This window comes from Dromaius novaehollandiae, chromosome 1 (assembly GCF_036370855.1).
Source record: "Dromaius novaehollandiae isolate bDroNov1 chromosome 1, bDroNov1.hap1, whole genome shotgun sequence".
NCBI classification, from domain to species: domain Eukaryota; kingdom Metazoa; phylum Chordata; class Aves; order Casuariiformes; family Dromaiidae; genus Dromaius; species Dromaius novaehollandiae.
The window spans coordinates 75,685,506-75,704,315 of record NC_088098.1 but is presented as its reverse complement, the minus strand read 5'-3'; the positions used below and the strand labels follow the sequence as shown (position 1 = coordinate 75,704,315).

The following is an 18,810-nucleotide window of genomic DNA, read 5'->3' as shown; positions in this document are numbered from 1 at the left end:
AGGGTTAAATAAAGCAGCAAGGGAAAAAAAGAAAAAAGAAGCTCCTATTTGCAGCATTTTTAAAAGTTCTGCTCTGGCAAAGGCCGTCTGAAGGGGAGGCCCTTGCAGCAGGAATGCGAGCGGCGCAGCAGCAGCCCTTTTTCCCAGTCCGGCCTCCCCCTCGCGCGCGACGCGAGCAATCTGGCTAAGGGCGAGAGGAGGACGTGAGCTAGCGCAGCGCAGCGGGCTGGAGCTGATGATGAAACAGCGGCACGGCCCTGCGTGAGCAGGCTCGTTTTCATCATCTGCAGCCACACGCACACCGCCTGCGCGCACGCCGCGGCGCGCCGAGCGGCCCGGCCGCCGGGCCGCTCTCGCACTGGGCCCAAGCGGGGTTCCTCCCCAGCCAGCCCTCCCGGGGCTGAGGATGGCTCTGTGAGGTGGCAGCACAGGGAAGAAAAGCTCGGCGGTGACGGGACCCAAATGCACGCACAATGTGACGATGTGGCTGATAATGCAGCTCAGCTAATGAAGCTTTTAATTACCACGCGGGGGGGGAGGTCCTAAGGAAATATCTTCCGGGATTAAAACAGAGAGACGAGGGCTCCTCGTTATATTTATACCTATCTACATGTCTCTCTTTAGCAAAGCAGTCCGTAAGGACTGTGAAACTGCAGCACCAAAAAAAAAAAAAAAAAAAAAAAAAAAAGAAAGAAAGAAAGAAAGAAAGCAAGCCCCACCACCCAGAGCTGCAAATGGAGATTTGGAAAAGTAAATACTGTATGTGACAAAAAAACTTGGTGATTTTGTTTTCTCATGCCCTTACTTCTAAACCAGCTGCACAGCCAAGCTCAGGCTGCTTGGCCCTTATAACTATCTTGGCACGGAGTCAAAAGCTGATAAGCATTTGGGCGAGACAGCTCAACTGCTGTGCTGGAAGAAAAACAGCTGCCATGATTGCTGTTTGATTGAGAGCGCTTACACACACTCACAAAAAAACACATCGGACAGCAAAGACGGGCCACGAATGCCTAAGGATTCAGCTTCAGAGGATCAACACACATTTCCTTAAAAAAAAAAAAAGTTTTATATGGTTTTTCCTCCATTCCCCCTCCCCTTTTTTAAAGAAAACGTACTGCGTAGACTTGCTTTTCTTCTTCCCATCCCCCCTCCATAACCTCAAGCAAACTCAAGGAATTGTGCCAAAAGTCCCGTTGCTGGTTACCAAGTGCATTTTTTTAAACGTCCCTTTGATACTTCTTTCCCTCATGCTTGCCATGGAATATGCAAGTAAGATAATCTTTCCATTACTTACAGAAAGCAATTAAAAAAGAAAAAGAACTTTTAGCTAAACTTTCCTTTCTTCTTTTTCTTTTTCAGGGGCAAGAAAAGGGAAACGAGGGGGAGAAGAATATTTTTTCTTTTTGCAGAGTCCAACATTTGGCTTTTTCCATTTGTGGCAGATCACTGTAACGCTATTGTAAAACAACTTCCTGCCCCTTTTGGCTCAAGTTCCAGAAGCTGCTAGGCTAAGTTCATAGCACAAACTTTTTTCCCCCTTGCCGAAGAAGAAAGACAAAAAAAATTTCCTGCAAATTATTTTCCCCCTTTTCTGGCTAATGGACTCATAAGGTGAATTTATTGCAGCTCCTTAAGAATGTTACACAAGAGACGTCGGTATCCCAGCTGGATAATTCATAAGCTTAAAAGGTGGGGTTATTATAAATGTGTCTATCTGTCTGTGTGTGTATCTGTATGCATTTTAATTTTGTGATTTTAAATGGGAAGGCTTACTACCATCAGGTGGATAATGAGCTAAGCTGCTTCCTCCGTTGTACTAATTTGTATATCTATCATAGCACAGATCGCTGGCTTAGTATATACAGTCTCCTTCTACTTTCCAGTTGCTTTTGCACTCTAAGGTAACCTGCATCTCTCTTTTTTTTCCTTCCCCTCTTCCAAATGCTTGGTGTCATGAAAATACTGCTCTAAAGCTCCTAAACCCTCCCTGCTCTAAAAACTGGAGATGTTGCAGTCTCTATGGTATAAGCCAAAAAGGAGAGAATAAGGCCTCCACAACTTGCTCTCTCACGATCTCTCTCTCTCTCCCTCCGTTTCTCTCATAGCAACAGCCTTTCTTGGTACGCCTGCTTTGGCATACATCAGCATTTCTACCCGTCCAAGTGTCCTTTTGCGTCACATCTCGCCATTTCACTCAACCAATGAAATCTCCCTGTTGTAATAAAAATATATATACTTTTTCTGTTATTGGTATGTTCAAAAATTTTTTATATGCTTTCCTAACAAAAAGGTTGTCATGCATTTGATTTGCCCTACATGAAGAAAAAAAAAAAGACTGTACAGGATTCAACCTTGAAGAGTCTTCTTTGTGGAAAATATATTGCCATAAGAAAAAAAGGGATCACTTGGTTACTTAAGGGAAGTCATAGTTGTCCCTCTGATTTAATATTTATTTTGCTTATGCTATCATTGCTATCCTGATGTACTTTTAAAACAGCTACGCAGTTTCAACTACCTGGAAAAGTCAATACAATGTGTTTCTAAGACTTTATAAAATATTCCTGATAAAAAATATATTAAGTGATGTTTTATTCCTCTAAATATTGATCAGGAGATAGAAAAAATGTAATAGAAAAAGAGTAGATGGGAGTTTCTATTCCTTGCAACTCTCAAATTCCATCCAAAGAGGCTGCTCTCCAACTTCTGCTTAAAAACTCACTAGCCTGCAAAATGGAGCAGAGGTATTTAGAGTCATAGATTTTTTTTTTCCAAGATGCATTAAAAATACAGTATTTAATAATCTGCTGTGATAATGACAGTGACAAAGATTTAATACTATTTACAGTATATTTACAGCTTGCAATACAGTCATTCCAACAGCTAGTATGAACTCTGCCAAACTGGTAAGACTAGCAAAAGCAAGAATTACTAAGAACCTATCCCACACTAAATACAGTATATACTGCATTTGACAGAAAATACATTCTACCTATACATCATAAAGTATATTAAAATCATCACGTTGGTTTCAGACATGACTTTAATCACATTTACTCTATTAAAATGCACAGTATCAGCCACGTTGAGAAAGTATAGTGTGGCACATGTGGGTTTCTCAGAGTTAGCTGGCTGTGCCACATCTTGAATGACTACTGCAATGACATATTTAAGGAACCTCTGTTACACATTTTTATCCAGCCTCAAATCTCAAGAAAATGCTCAACCACTGGCATTCTGAGGAGAATAAACATTTCTTTTGTAAGCCAACTATATGTTTTATGGTTTACCCTTACCAATTTTTTTTTTATAGTGTGAAACCACAAAATGTTTTTAATACTTATTTTTAGGGAATTACAGTAAGAACATACTAGAGATTATCAGAACATAGCTGACAAGATACTTAAATATTGACTTTCCCGCAAGTTTTTACTTGGGTAAAATCTTACCTTCTAATTCTGAACTCTGCCTCTAATAATGTTGGTATCTATTGCATACGGCCCATGGATACTGAGAACAGTTATGCATAAATTCTGGGTGGTTAAAAAGTAAAAGCAAGCAAAATTTCTGGATATCAAACCTAGCAACATATGGTCATAATGTCCAGCTAAAATTCTTGTTATCATCATCTGTCTAAAAATAAAGACATGACATTTGTAATAGTATTTAATGTAACAGAACATGCACAGACGAGAATGCTAGCCCTAAGCAGAAGAAAAGAGATTATATAGGATAGTGCATTCAACCTTTGATGCCAATGTAATGTTAAAGACAGATCGGCTTCTGAAAGAAGGATCAAAGTCAAGTATATGAATAACTTAGTTTGAGTGTTTTACTTGCGTTCAAGAGATTCTCTGAATGACTTTTCCCCCTTTTACTTAGACATTATTTTTAGTTCCTTATTTTTGTCCTTTCTATATAAAATACATATCTCCTTGTTTATACCTCTCCCTTCCTTTCTCACTTTTTGCAAAGTAAAAAGTCAAGACAGCCAAGTTTCATCTCTGCTTCCTCCTGTCTCATAACTGGGATAATTCTGGCATATATAGAGGGTTAAAAGTGCATCTTCTTTGTACAATTACAGCTCAGATTCATTCATTGAAAATTGCCTTTCTTCAAGGAGAAATATAAAAGCATTGTATCTGTCCCCATAGTTGGAAAGTAAGATTGAAAGTCATCTATCTTTAGGTTACTGCAGTATTAAAAAAATAAGAGTTCATGAAAGAGAAAAACAATTAAGTGAAGACTAACTTATAAGATTCACTTAATAGAAAAGGAATTCCAAAAAGGGAAGAATCATTTTAAAATTGAATTTGAATTACATAAATAGTAACACAGCAATATTTTCATGCTGAAGTTTGTTTACACCATTACATGGTTTTATAACCCCTTTCTTTCCACTTGTCGCAAGTTCTGTCTATCGGAAACTCATTATAGAAGCTCCTGCTAATACACTCGTTTTTCTTCTTATATTTAAACTCAGAGTGATATCTCTTGCTCTTTCATCTCAGTTCTGTGTAATACAGGTGTCAACACTAAGGTCAGCTCTAAACGTATTTGTGAATTTCTTCCTTCTAAATAGGAGAGCTCATTTTCAGTATCTGGTGGTTTCTAAAAACCTATCAGAAACATTAAATAAAAAATGAATAAGTACTTTTTTTTTCCCAAAAATAATCCAAGTAAACATAATACAATTTTACCGTAAAGCTATCTGGAAAAATGCAAATTCCCATCTTTGGATGCTTTTTATCATATCACTAAAATAATTCCAGTATATAACATCACCAAGGATAGCTTTAATTTAACATTTAGAGAGTTCTTCCTTTTAAAGACACTCTTCCAGGATAAAAAAAATATATATTTAAAAAAATAAATAAAAGCAAAGCAGCCTTGTCCATTGTTCCCTGCAGGGATTCAAGGTGCTGTGTGGGATTATAGCTGGTGCACACTGCATAGGAAGGACAGTAATTCCATATTGGACAGGTTACTTGGGAAGCTTCTGTTCTACCCTGCCATAACTCGCATCAATTCCAATGCATCCGTGGTGTAGTAAATTATGGGGGAAAAACATTTAAATACCAAATAAAGACAATTTTGAAGTAAGTGATTCTGAACGATAAAGGCAAGCTGAACACAGATACATTTCCAACAGCCTTGCCTTCAAAACATAATGAAGCATTTTGCAAAAACATTTCCTTCAATACACTGTATTTTAACAGTAATGTTTTATAGCAAACTTGGCATTAAACTGATATCAACACAAATGAAACTCTGGCAGTAGGACAAGTTTTTTGTTTTCTTTTTTTATTTTTTTAAAAAGAAAGGAGGCATAAAACAGTGCATTGCATTAGCAGTTTTTTAAAGGGTGTTACCAACACAATTTTTTCTTGCAACTTTTTTTTTTTAGCTATATAGAGCTGTATGCTCAAAACGGATAGTATTTTGCTTATATACCGTGCTTACCGATGGACACTTATATCACTAGCAACAAATGAAAGGGCAAGCCTAAATTTTGTTTACTGGCTTCTACTTAATTATCATAAACATGCTACAAAGTTCCTGGAGGCTAATTTAATTGCAGTATATATCTGTAAAGGAGGTGCAAGCTGGAAACTAAGCAATGATACAGTCTGATCTTGTTTCATTTTCAGGTAAGAGGAGAGCTTCTCAGCTGTAAAATACCACAGTTTTTATTTTACTGAAAATTTAACTAAATAACTTTTAAAAACATTCCGTTTCCCCTGGTAGTATTAATGCATGGTCTGACAGACTGTAAGTTATTCTTCCTGCTGGGATCAGACAATACAGCTCTACCGTATAGATCAGTGGCTCTTGCTCTTTTCTGATAGCCTACGTCACCCTCTCCCCCCTCCTCGGCACCCCCTCCACGTCCCACTCAGCACACCTCAACTGCTCTAAAGTTTTATACAGATCTGACTGCCTCCCTCTTCCTCTGCTTTGAATAAGCTCTACGTTAAAAGCTGTCCCACTGAGACCAGGCTTTGCTATTCAAGTCTGGGTATGCAAAAGTGTTCGCATTTTCAGTGACGAGTTGCAATTGCACTCAGTTAGCTAAACAATAAGAAATGGTCGTAAATATTTTATAATTACAATATAAAAAGCAGCAACTTTCCTTAGCAGCAGGACATCTAGATACACTTTCAGAAAGAGAGACAGCACTCATACTACTGAACGTCATATTTTTATATGCAAAGTTTACAACCTGGAAATGTTAAAAGATTTTTACCATATGATTTTTCTGTACCTTTATCAGTGACTGACATTTCTAGTTCTCCTACTGTAAATATTCTGTTCTGGCAATACTTTTATCCTGATATCACTGGGAACACAGTGCTAAAATAAGCTATTGAGTTTTAAAACAGAGCCCTCCATTTATTTAAATGGGCAGATCTGCTTAAAACTGGATGACAGGTAAAAGCCCTGCAGAAATAACTACTGGAGAAACAAAAATTACAAAGCATTAAAAAAAAGTAGTCAATATATTGTAAACAGTAAAATATTAATTTTTAGAACATGCTAAGCTGCAAGAGGTAAGCAAACATACATGATGAAATTCAAAATGAAAACTTAAAGCTTCTTAAGTTGTCAAAAAGGGGATTAAAATACCTTTATATTGTAAATTAATTACAGGCTTTTAAACTAGACAAGAGTTGTCCAGTGACTAAGTTCTCTGTTAAAAGAGTTTTCATTTTTTAACTACAATGGAGTGCTACAATTCTGAACAAAGTAAATTCTAGTGGTAACAAAAATAACAAATAAATTCCTTAATGTCTTTAATATTAAAACTTTTGTAAAGGCTAAAAATTTGCATGAATTGTAGGAAAATAAAAAGGGATGCCAATTGTGGTAAAAGATGCACAGTAGAGTTACAATTATTCAAAACATACAGATAATCTGATGTGGTTATAAATATAGCATTCTCAGGTATATTATCCAATTATGAACTGAGTATTAGTATTAAATCTGTATTTTATAGCCAACTGTAGTTACAGTTCAATTAAATATATATTTCTGTTAAGCCACTTAAAAAATAAAATATGTGGTACATATGCATTTTAGATTTGTACATCTAGCCTGGCTATCTAAAATATTACTGAAATCTCAAACTGTAACAGAGTATATTTGTAGACGAAGTGGTATTTAAATGTACTAGTGCAAATACTAGTATATTTAAATACTTCTTTTTGGAAAAAAAATCTCCTAACATGAACAATATTGACACATATTACTGTAAAATATAATATCAATAAAATAATTATCCTATTGAGTGTATTAATATATTTATTTGTATAAGTAATAACAGGCTTTTATATTTTTTACATCAGTCATAAATAAACACCATCGTCAATTGAAAACTTCTTAAAATTTATGTTCTATGAATTGTCATCCAAGGAATCATTTGCTTTTTTCCTCTGTCACATTATACTTACTAACATTGTCACATATACATTCATTCTCAAATTCTTACATTTTGTAAGGATGTGTAAATTTACATATTCAGCTTTACAGTATCCTGCTATTTTTCAGTTTTAGTAAACAAAATGTCACACACATATGTGATCCTATATTTCCTTTGCCTAGAAATATGTATTCCCATAGAGATACATTGAAACGTTCTTTATATATGCACACACATTTCATATTTGGCAAAAATGGCAGAATAAATATGAAGGATTTTAGAAAATTCAAATGGACTACTATCCCACTCCCAATCAGATAATATGAACAATACACAGCATTATCAACTATTTATATCAATAGAAGTTCAAAGTAAGTCCACTAACACCAGCTGCAGTGATGGAGTTACAGCTGGGGAATTCAAAGCAGATTTAACAAGAAGGCCTCAAACTGAGCATATAACACTCCAAATCAAACTATTTATGTTTGTATAGAAATTTACTTTATATTACCTTTACATTAAATATCATGTAAAATAGTTTTTAAAAACAGACTGTCATTGTGGTGCTGTCAATAAACCATAAGTTTACTGCAAATAATCTTTTTATATAATTTTTCATTTTACTTTAAAAAGATTAATCAGCTTCACGCACTTGAAATGTATGTCACAATTTAATAAAGGTTATTTTAATGAAATTTATTGCAATCTGACAAAGCTAATGTGAACACTGTTATTCAGTGGGGTTTTTACTATGCTATCTATACTGATAAAGTACAAAATGAATGACAACACTGGTATCACAAAAAACAAAAAAGAAACTATTGAAAAACTGCTTCCAGACTCATTCAGTAAACCATTTTTTTCAGTTGTTTAAAAACACTTCCTTTTCAGAATACTGAGAATTCCCAGTGGATATCAATGACTAATCCCTGAAAACTTCAAGTTTCGAAATTAACCATTTTTGCTAGGGCATAATTCCATTTCACTGGAGATTTTAGATGGATGATAAAAACATCGAAATGTTAAAAGGTCGGCCCTTCGGTTTATATTCCCAGAAATGGTATGCAATGGATTTCTCTTGGTGCGCCAAACAAATTTCAAGAAAACTGCATAATACATTTTCTATTGCACATGAGTACCTTAATAAGGAAATTGTGAAAAAAATGACAGAGACACCTTTTGTCTCCTGGCAGCAAGGCAGTGAGTCTGGGGCTGGAAATCGAGAACTCTCTCTGACTCACTTATAAATACATCTGCTTCTCAGAAACTTTTTAAGCCAAATGCCAAAATCAAAGTTGTCATCTAAAGCCTATATTCCTACCATCATAAGGCTGTAGGAAAAACAAACAACTCCTCCTCCCCTCAACAACTGTTTTAACCAAATGCCATACTTTCTCTCTCTTCTCTGTGTGCACACACGTGCGCTGTGTGTAATATGGTACCTATCCAGACATACGTATGCATGTATGTGTTTTTAGTCTCATGTTACAGCAGCCCATAAGCTATGAATTGTACTAGTGTAAGACTGTAGCGTTAATATTCGGTTTTCATAATACTGCTTAGTATAAATCACAATATTTTAATAGTGTTGCCTAAAGATTACTAACAAGAAGTTGGGTTTGAATTTTAATAGGAAAATCACAGAAGTCATGGTTTAGGACTACTTTTTTTTCTTCCTAGTTATCCAAATAAACACAGCATTTAAATGATGTTAATACTTCTAGAACGCAGCATAAGAACTATTCAAAAATTGATAACGACAGTACTATACCAGCATTATTTTTATCCCTTGAGTGTTATCGTAACAACTCTTCACTACATTCGTAGCGCATGTACAAGTAACTAATCTGTAACCACCTGAATTTAGGACCTCATTCCTTTGCTAGAACTGAAACAATTAGGGAAACTGTCTTAAAGATCAGCCATTTCATCTAATGCAGCACCGCACATGCACACATAAAATTGTTTTTTCAGTTCCCGTTTGTCCCAATAGCCAGTGATTTGTTCCCCCTTTTTGCTCAGCACTCAGCTGGCAGTGCTACGAGTCTTCAGCACAGAGAGGAGAGCAAAATAAATACTTCAAGATTCGTCGTGGAGATTTGCAAAACACAGTTTTGCTTTAATACTGCGCTTACACACATGCCCATCTATGCAAATAGCTATGCCATACACAGAGAGGCAGATTTTTAAAGGACTATCAGAGCTACTGTTTTAGCGTCCACCTTTCACTGGCCAGCAAATGGCCAAAACCTTAATCAGTACAAGAAATCTGATCTAATTGGAAAAGCCCACTTTGTGCTGGAACGACGACATTACTGTAGCCTTTCCCTAGCAGAGAACACCATTTTGTGCCTCTACTGCATTTTTCTTTCCAAAGTGGATACTGACTGCAGAAAACATCAGGATGGTATGCTCGTACTACAGAAAAATAGCAATGCAGCACTACAGAGAAGGAGCATTTTTATTTTTACAGGTATAACAGAACAAATAGCCTGTTTTGTATTTTCTGCTCACCCTAGTATTAATTAAAAAACTGTACATTATGCAGCCATCTGTACTGATGCAGCATTTTGAAACTTTAGTGTCTTTCTTTTTATTCAAGCATTCAAAGGAAAGAGGCAGAAGAAGAGATTTTACCTTAAGATAAAATGAGCAAATCAGCATTTAAATCATCTGAGCTGGGCTGAGTTACTGGCGGCCTAAATATATATCTGGCAGTCCAGTGTTTAGAAAAATGTTTCTCTTCAGAAAAGTGAAAAATAGACTCAGTAATTTCCACAGCACATCTGAAGACTCACCAAACCCATGTTCTACACAGTAATTTTTTCCTTTAACCCTTTTTTCTCTTCTTAGATAAACCAAAACGTAGTAAATTACTGTCTGAAGGACCAAGAAAATCAGCTGGGTAACAGAAATGGCTAAACATTAAAGGTAGACTAACAAGTGTATAAGAGTTGCTTAACAGAGAATGCTGTTTAATATGAAGGGGTCTTGCTTAGGTTTGAGTGCAGGGATCACATTTGGAAACAATTCTGATAAAGTAAATTTAGAAAAATAATACAGAAGTTCATATTTCTAATTCCTGTAACTTCTTTGTCTAGGAAATGAAAAAAAGCTTGAAAGGACAAAAAACACTGCTAAGCCCTATGAAGTATATTACGTGGAGAAATCACTGACAGCAGTAACACTGAGAAACCAAGTTCACACAATAAAATAGACTATTCCCTGTCCATTCATTTTATATCAACTTTGTCAGAGAAAAAGTTATTTTTTAAACAATAAAACAAACAAGCAAACAAAAAACCCTTTAACATAAATAGCTTGGGAGTTTTTTAAAAGGTGAAGTGCACACAAAGCAGAAAACCTCTAGAAAGCCCCATGCAACATGAAGCTTTCAGAAGAGGCATTTCTACTACCACATCTTAAAATTGTTTCAACATGCAACATGATAATCTAGCACGCACTCAGAAAAATTAATTTTCCTTTCAAGTAGACACTAACTATATTTATTTTAAAGGTTACAATACCTTTTTTTCAGAAAATACAAACATTTTACGTATTTACTATTGGTTGGGTGTTTTCCTCACCTTTTTTTTGTTCCGAGCAGCTCTTCTCATTTTAAAATTCTCCTACAACACTGACTCCAAACAAAGCACAACTGTATCAATGTTTTAAGGCAAAAACCCCAAAATGAATGCAACCGACATTGCATTAAGGCACGCTTCAGCCTTTAAAATCTAGCAGCTAGCAGAAGAGCAACATTGTATTGAAGAACACATAGCAAAAGACGATTGATCTTGTATTTTCATTAGTCAATATTTTAATTTTAACCTACTAACACAAGAGAGGAATATATGCCTGTTACCGTGATAATGTTATTTTTATCGGATATTTTAAATGGATATAAGATGTATAACTTTCCCATCTGGCTTCCCTTCGAATCTAAAGCTGGTATACTTAGGGAATTTAAAATAACGAATAAAGAAAACAGAAGGGTTGGTTTCAGTATTGCTTGTATGCAGTGTCACTTGCTGCTTACATACTAACTCTGTGCTGTCCATTTGGCTCAGCTCTGAATGCAAGTTTTCATGAAGTGGGAATGATGTCTGAACTGCGTTGCCACTTCTTTTGTCTAAATCACTTATACTGCTGTATTACAGAACCCACATTTTAAATCTAAGAGTAGATGGCTGGAAGTGTTTGTTTAAATAATACACCAACGTCAAAAAATATAAGGGAAGGAAGTGTAATATTTTACTTGAAATCACTGCAAACCCAAAGAAAAGAAATTAAGATGAGGAGAGGGAGAGAAAAAGAGAGCAAAAGAAAATACCTGCTGTCTTAGACAACAGAGTTACAGTACTCTTTTTTGGGCAAATCCACAATACAGGATATAACCTAAAAAGAAAAAAAGGCATGGAGGTCTGCAACAGTTACAGGCTTTGGCATGTTCCCTTCTCGAGGGAGAAGGGTGCCGAAGGAAAACCTGTGCCCAAAGCCCAGGGGGAGCACCACGGGCTCCCGCGGCGCCCCATGCCAGGCAGCGGGAGGTGGGGGATGCGCCCGCGTGCAGAGGCCACCACCATCCCTGACCACGCGCCTCCCGCTCCACCCAGGTGGACTGGACGCAAGGTGTGCCCACGGACGGGCAGGCGGCAGGCTGAAAAGCAGCGTATGGCCCCCTGCTCATTACTACAGCCGGCTAAAAGGAGCCCAGAGAACGCTCATGGTGGTAAACGCCGGAGCAGCTCATTTGCAGGATTGCACCCTAAGCCAGCAATCACGTCAGGTAAACCTCTCTCCGCTCCCTTACGCCAATACAGGAGTGTCTTCCAGGCATTTATAGTGGTACAAAAAATGACAAAGCCAGCAAGCCTAGAAACGTCCAAGCCTGAGAGCCAAAACCTGCTGTGAGGCACGTTGTTACCTTGATCCTGTGCTTAAGGCCGTGTGTCAACAGGCGCAGAAGCCTCTACACTTACTCTCGCAGCAGTACTTGTTTCTGCGATGGCGACATTGTGGGGCTCCCCCCTACGCATCCCCATTCTGTGCTCAGTTTTAACCCTGCTGTGTTTTAGACAACTTGGTTGTCATCAGCAATTAAGGGCTTTTTTCATTTATTTTTGATAGAAGGAAGGAATGTGGAAAAGCTGTACTTTTGTTGAAGATCTGTTTACAGTCTGAGTAATTATTTTACAATCTGTCATTTTATTTTGCAGATTTCCCTGCTGAACAAAGCACAGCACTCAGAGATGAAAAATAATAAACATCTTTCAGAGAAAGGTGGCAGTTTTTCTGTAGCAAGGTTTCCGTATAAACATGTGGTAGCTGAGATAAATTATCTATGTTCACTGGCCACAGCAACTAAATATGATTCTCCCATTCTGCCACCAGTTACCTTTTGAAGCCAAAAATCAGTATTTGTGCATAAAACTAGTATTAAACATAGGGAAGCCCTAGTTCACTTTGGCTTAGTGCCCCATACTCAGCTTCGTCCTGGTTAGATAGAGACTGGACTGAGATTTCCCTTTTTCGTGCGTGTATTAAGGCCACAGGCACTGAAATGGTGCAACACAAAGAAAATGTTATGAAGAAAGGGGGTGAATACAACCTGATGGGACATGGCGTCACGTTTCCTGACGCGCTGAAAAAAGACACGTATTTTGAGATATGTCGATGACCTCAGAGGCCCAGTTTTAATTCTGCAATTACTTTCTTTTGAGAAAAAAATTCTGTGATTTTTACTGATCTAACATTTCTTCATTTGGAAAAGCGCAGGGAACTAAGAAAATAATAAGGTTACAAGCTCAAACCAGAGAAATTAAATTACTGCTGGTAGCGCGGGAGGACCCAAGGAATAAATTTTCCTCAGGAAAGGATTAAACGACCCAGCCACAGGCAAGCAAAGAGCTAATTCACTCTCTCTGAAAGTGTGTCTGACTTGGATTTTTTTTGGCGGTTTTGCTACCTACTCGGAGGCTACCGTGCGGCAAACCTGCTCCACTGCCACTTGCTGCCCGCACGTGCCTAAATTAGTTCTCCATTTTGCGGTGGCCCTGGGAGAGCAATTCCCATTGAGAGGGGAACAAAGGCCGTGACCTGGGGTCAGGCGTAATGCCGGGAGCGCGACCTCCCCTTTGTGCCCAACAGTACTGTTTACTCTGCCTAAGTAAAGATCACCAATACATTAACTAAAGAGGATTAAAAAGGTCATATCCCTAGGGATGGAGCTTGCGCAAGTGGCAACTCTCTCCAGTCACTAAATCATTCGACTTTTTTTTTTTTTTTTTTTTAATAGAGACACCTTAACTGGCTCATCGACAAGTTATTTCTAGAGCAAAAAACACGTGCAAAATTTGTGTGTGGCCTTCCTTCCAGAAATGGGTTAATTGCTGCACATGCAGCAGGCTGTCTTAAAGTTATTCTTAAAGCTATCGAAATATTTTACATGAAAGCTACCACCTCAATACAATTTTTCTACATTTCCTTCTGAAAAGTTTGTAGTCTATTTACAAAATTGCTTGGGTCATAAAACGGTTAGTAAAAAGTGGTATCTTTTGTAGCTGCTATAAATTGGAATCTTAAAATAGCCAGTAGTATGGCAACATGCAGAAGGAGTACTTGCTAGTGTAGAATGTTACTGCTAAATCTACAATATTTCACTTGTGAAAAAGAAACAAAGAAAAACAAAGGAAAAATGTAGAAGGCAGCTGCTAGCTAGGCGTACCCAGGCAAAATAAGCACTTACATTTGGTGTTAAGCTTTCTGTTACCTACTTATTTACAACATTTTAGAACATCATTATTAATAACAGAACTACCTAATGAAACAGCTAAGGTAACACTGCATTGGTAACATATGGGAGGCAACACGGTCAGGTAGCTAGCATGCTGCACTGCTGCCTTTCCATCCTTGCCCTTAACCCACTGGCCTGCTGGGTGATCACAGCTTGTGCTCCCTCCTCTCTTCTGCTAGGCCACCCTCCTCCAGCAACAGGCAGAAGCAGTAAGGAGGATCCTCTGCACTGTACCTCAGCACATTTGAGAAGTAACTTCTCCCTTTTGCCAGCTTCTTCAGAGCAGGAACACATGCATTTCAAATAGACTTAAAAGAATCTAAACAGATAAATGATGAAATGAAGGATCCAATAAAAATAGCATTACACTTGCTTTATTATGTTTTCCCTTTGTGAAAAGAACTGCTTCCTTCTTCACCCTTCACTGCTGTTCCTAGCGCCTGTTTCTGATCTTTCCTTCCCCTTGCAGGAAGAGAGGGAAACTTACTGCTGTCAAGCAAACCGAATGGAAAAACCCTTCCTAGCATACGTGTCCCATTGAGAAGCATGGAGTTTAGCCCAGACAGCTCATGACAACCTCCAAAGAGGCCAAGTGCAAAAGAAGAAACTTCCAAAGCATCTGTTTGTACCATGATGGGCAGTACTCTCACCGCGGGCGGGTGACAGACTGGCACCCAGTACAACCCTCTCCACTTCTGTGCCTGGAATGACTGAATCTAACCATACTGTTTGCAGCGATTGCTGTTCCCCTAGATCTAATATGAAAGTATTGGGCTTTTTATTTTATCAGGAGTCAAAGAAAGAGCAGTGGAGTCAGAAAGCCTTGACAGACAACAGGCTTAGCAGTCAATGTGCAGAGCAAAACAAGCACCTAAGGAAAAAAACCAAAAAAATGTACAGTAGGTATTTAAAATAAGCCACTTGGAATCACAGTACCACTTTGTCATGTTGAATGTTTATTCCATCTCCCCTTTTTCCTCCGCTTTTATGCATGGAAGATTATGTAGTCATGTATCAGTCAGAAATAAAGGGTAACAGAATCTCAGAGGAGGAGGAGGAGGTGGGCAAGGACAAATTATATACAGAAAAAAGCTTTATAACAGGTTGAGGCAAACAGGTATCTCTTCCAAAAACCAAAAGCACCGAATCGAAACAACTACTACAAAGAATATACTTAGAAAGTAATATTTTAAGTGGAGATTAGAAGCGTATGGACTGAACCAATTTATTGACATATGCTGGAAGCAGGAAGACTGCACAACGATTGGTAAGTCTAAAATAGTACTGGGAAATAAAGGGAGTGAATAAAGAGGAGGAAAAACACTGTAGAAGAGATAACAATTATGACCTTGAGATATTTAGACATGCAAAGTAGTAAACTCACCCTTTCTCACCCTGTACATATGACCACGTTAGCACTTCTTGTTAGCTGGGTTCCTGCTCTAGGATTTATTTATATTTATATATAAAAAAAGCTGTATACCCACTAGTCCTCCCAACGGAAACTCAAGACTCGTGATTATTTCCTGGTCTTTCATTTTCTTGTTCTCTTTAACCTTCACAGCAGCCAGCAGAACTATCTAGATCCAAGATAGGAAATAAAATCACATTCTAAGAAGCAGTGGAATAAGATGCTCCTTCTCTAGAACAAGAAAACAGTGGAAGGATGCATGACTTTGTGACATACAACTTCTGTATAGGCCATTTTGGGAGAGGAGCAATATTGACCCCACCTCTTATTCCTGGCTGTACATCTCCTGGTGTCCCGAAGTGAGGACAAACCCAGAGACAGCCTTTAGCTTAAAAGAAGTTATCAGGTTTAATACAGGGCGGAAACAGTTGAAATATCTGTGATACACAGGTGATCAAACTGTACCTGTCTATTCCCACTAGACTTCAAATCCCATTAATCTACACTTTTGCAAGTAAAGGATGAGAGAGTGGCGCACATCAAACCAGAAAGTGCTGACATAACTGAGTAAGCTAAAAAGCAAGCCATTCAGAGGACTAGATACACATGCAAGGGTTCTGAAGAAGCTCAAGGTTGAAGCCAGTGTTTCCAACAAAAATATACACCCTCTCCTATCAGGAACGAAAGGGTAGCACTCCTTAAAAATTGCTACAAATGATCTAGATGACATGCCAGTGAATTCGAGCATTTAGCAAACTTGCTGGAAGACTACTTAAAAAGCATTATAACTTCAATGCCCAAGCAAAGATTACATAATGGAGAGAAAAACAGCATTGCTAACATAATGAAAAATATGTCTTTTTTAACTTGGAATGCATCTGCAGAAGAAATTGTTATTTATTTGGCCTTTCAAAAGTGCTTTGATAATGTGACTCATAAAGGCCATAAAGAAAACAGAATAATCATGAGTGAGAGTCAGAGTCATGATTAAAAATTAGCTAAGCAGCCAAGAGCAAAATGTAGGAATAAAGAGACAATTTAAGTAGAAAAAGGTTAGCAGTTGTTGCCTGTAGAAAGCATGCTTGCATCAGCTTTTAACATTAATTAGTGGTCTGGAAAAACAGCTGTATAATGAGACGGCAAAATTGACAAATGATTGGAATGTATTTGGGTTACTGAAGGGGTTTACCAAAGTTGAGTGCACATGAATCATTATGATAAGTAACTTTTCGTTTTGACAGTTACTAAGTAAGTCACATTGCAACATTCTCCACAGAGGCAAAAGACCTAAGTGCCATCATAAAAGTCAGTGAAAACTTTCATGTATATGCAGCAATATCAAAAAAGACAAATTTTATGATGCATACAAAAAAGCACAGAATACAATACTGAAAACATTACACTTCTGGCATACACCTGCCAGGGAAATACCTTCATGGAGAATGCTGTCTACAGTTCTTTCCGCTTACCTCATTAAAACTCCAGAAGTAACAGGAATGCAAAGGCAGATGACTACAGTGATTTTATTCACAGAAAGACTCCCATATAAGAACATACAAAGTGATTAAACTATTTATGCTAGCAAGCACATGAGCAACAGGGAACATGACAGAGATAGATACTTTAAAAGTCAGAATTATAGTCTTTTTCATCTACTTCCAATCTCAAACGGGAGACCATTCAGTTAAATTAAATAAGCAGTAAGTTAAAACCATGGGAATATTAATATATATTATTTTACAAAGTGCAGGCTCAGCATGTGAAAATCGGTGCCACAGTGCATCATTAAGGGACCTCAGTGGGATTCTGAAAGAATACAGATCCACGTACAGCCTACCAGAACATTACAGCATTAAATAGGATTGTTTCCTGGAAAGACTCTTGCACAAAGCCGCTATAAAACCGTTGGCCAAGAGATCTACTTGGCCCACCTTCCAGAAAGGACAGGGTATTCCAAAAGGATCAAGTGTTGGTCCTCTTAGTGCTACATTCTCTTATCAATCAACCACTTGTAAAAACTGTCAAGGAAACACAGTATTTATCAGGCTGTGGGTATGATCCAATGCAATAATTTCTATATTCAAAGGCTTCCTATGGCCAAAAGCAATTGCAAAAAAAATAGAGAAGTTCACTTCAACAAAAGTGAAATACATAGTCATCTAAATTACAGTGCCTGATACAACACTGTCAATGCATCACTCAAACTTAAAACCCCTAAAACATATACGTTGACTTTGCCACCTGCTCTTCCCCCTCCCCATAAATAATTAGGAGGAACTCCTAAATTATAATTAATATAAGATATTGTTTTACTAAACAATTGCATTTCCTTCTTTATTATCTTTTTTCCCCATCCACACATCATTATTTGCAAAAACCATTTAATAATTATAAGAGATTCCAAGATCAGATGCTGGGATACTGCCACTTGTATGGTGGTTTGCTACACTTAGCCTTCAGTCTTGTGGCTAGCAATTCACCCAAACTGTGATAATACCTCACCACAACCCACACACTGCTGCTCTTCAAAGGAAAATAAGGATACATAATTAAGAGATGATGAGCTCAAATATAAGAGAGAAGATGAGGGAACAGATTCTGTAACCACACCTGTGAGTGGTTATACTACTGAAGAAGTTTATTCAGCTCCACTTTCACTCATTATATCAGTAAAACAGTCACACATTCAAGATACTTAAATAACATTTGCAGCAGCAGAGGAAAAAAAGGAGTCATAAAACCTTGCCACCACAGAAAAATAGCTTTAAAATCTATTACACAGAATTAAGAATGTAAATAAGCCTCATTAGCAAATAACCATAACAAATGTGGGTTATGTCTTAAAATACATGGTTTTACTGGAAATATTCTTTAAATCTCTTTACTTAAAATATACTTAAAATCTCATCCCAAGCTTTTGTGATCCTGTAATTGCAGTCCTAATGCAAAGAACTACAAGGGGAAATATCTGTGCATATACATGCCAATTTAGGGGATAATACTGCAGCATTCTGCATGGAAATCAGAAGTAAGAAGGGGGTATTGATATGTTTTAGAGTCTTCAGGATCAGTCCCTTGATGGATATTTGCAATAAAGAAAGCATCAAACCACTTTTCTTATTACTCTAAAAAAAAAGTTGAAACTAATTTTTGTGGGTTTTGTCATGATTCATGAAAGAGCTGAGT

General features: G+C 37.5%; 1 long non-coding RNA gene across 1 annotated transcript; it reads left to right on the top strand.

The window, feature by feature from the left end:
- Positions 1–72: 72 nt before the first annotated feature.
- Positions 73–18,735, top strand: LOC112991552 (uncharacterized). The gene is made up of 3 exons (XR_003261327.2): positions 73–1,269; positions 1,360–1,689; positions 14,683–18,735. It is a non-coding gene; the product is annotated as an uncharacterized LOC112991552 (long non-coding RNA).
- The last annotated feature ends 75 nt before the right edge of the window (positions 18,736–18,810 follow it).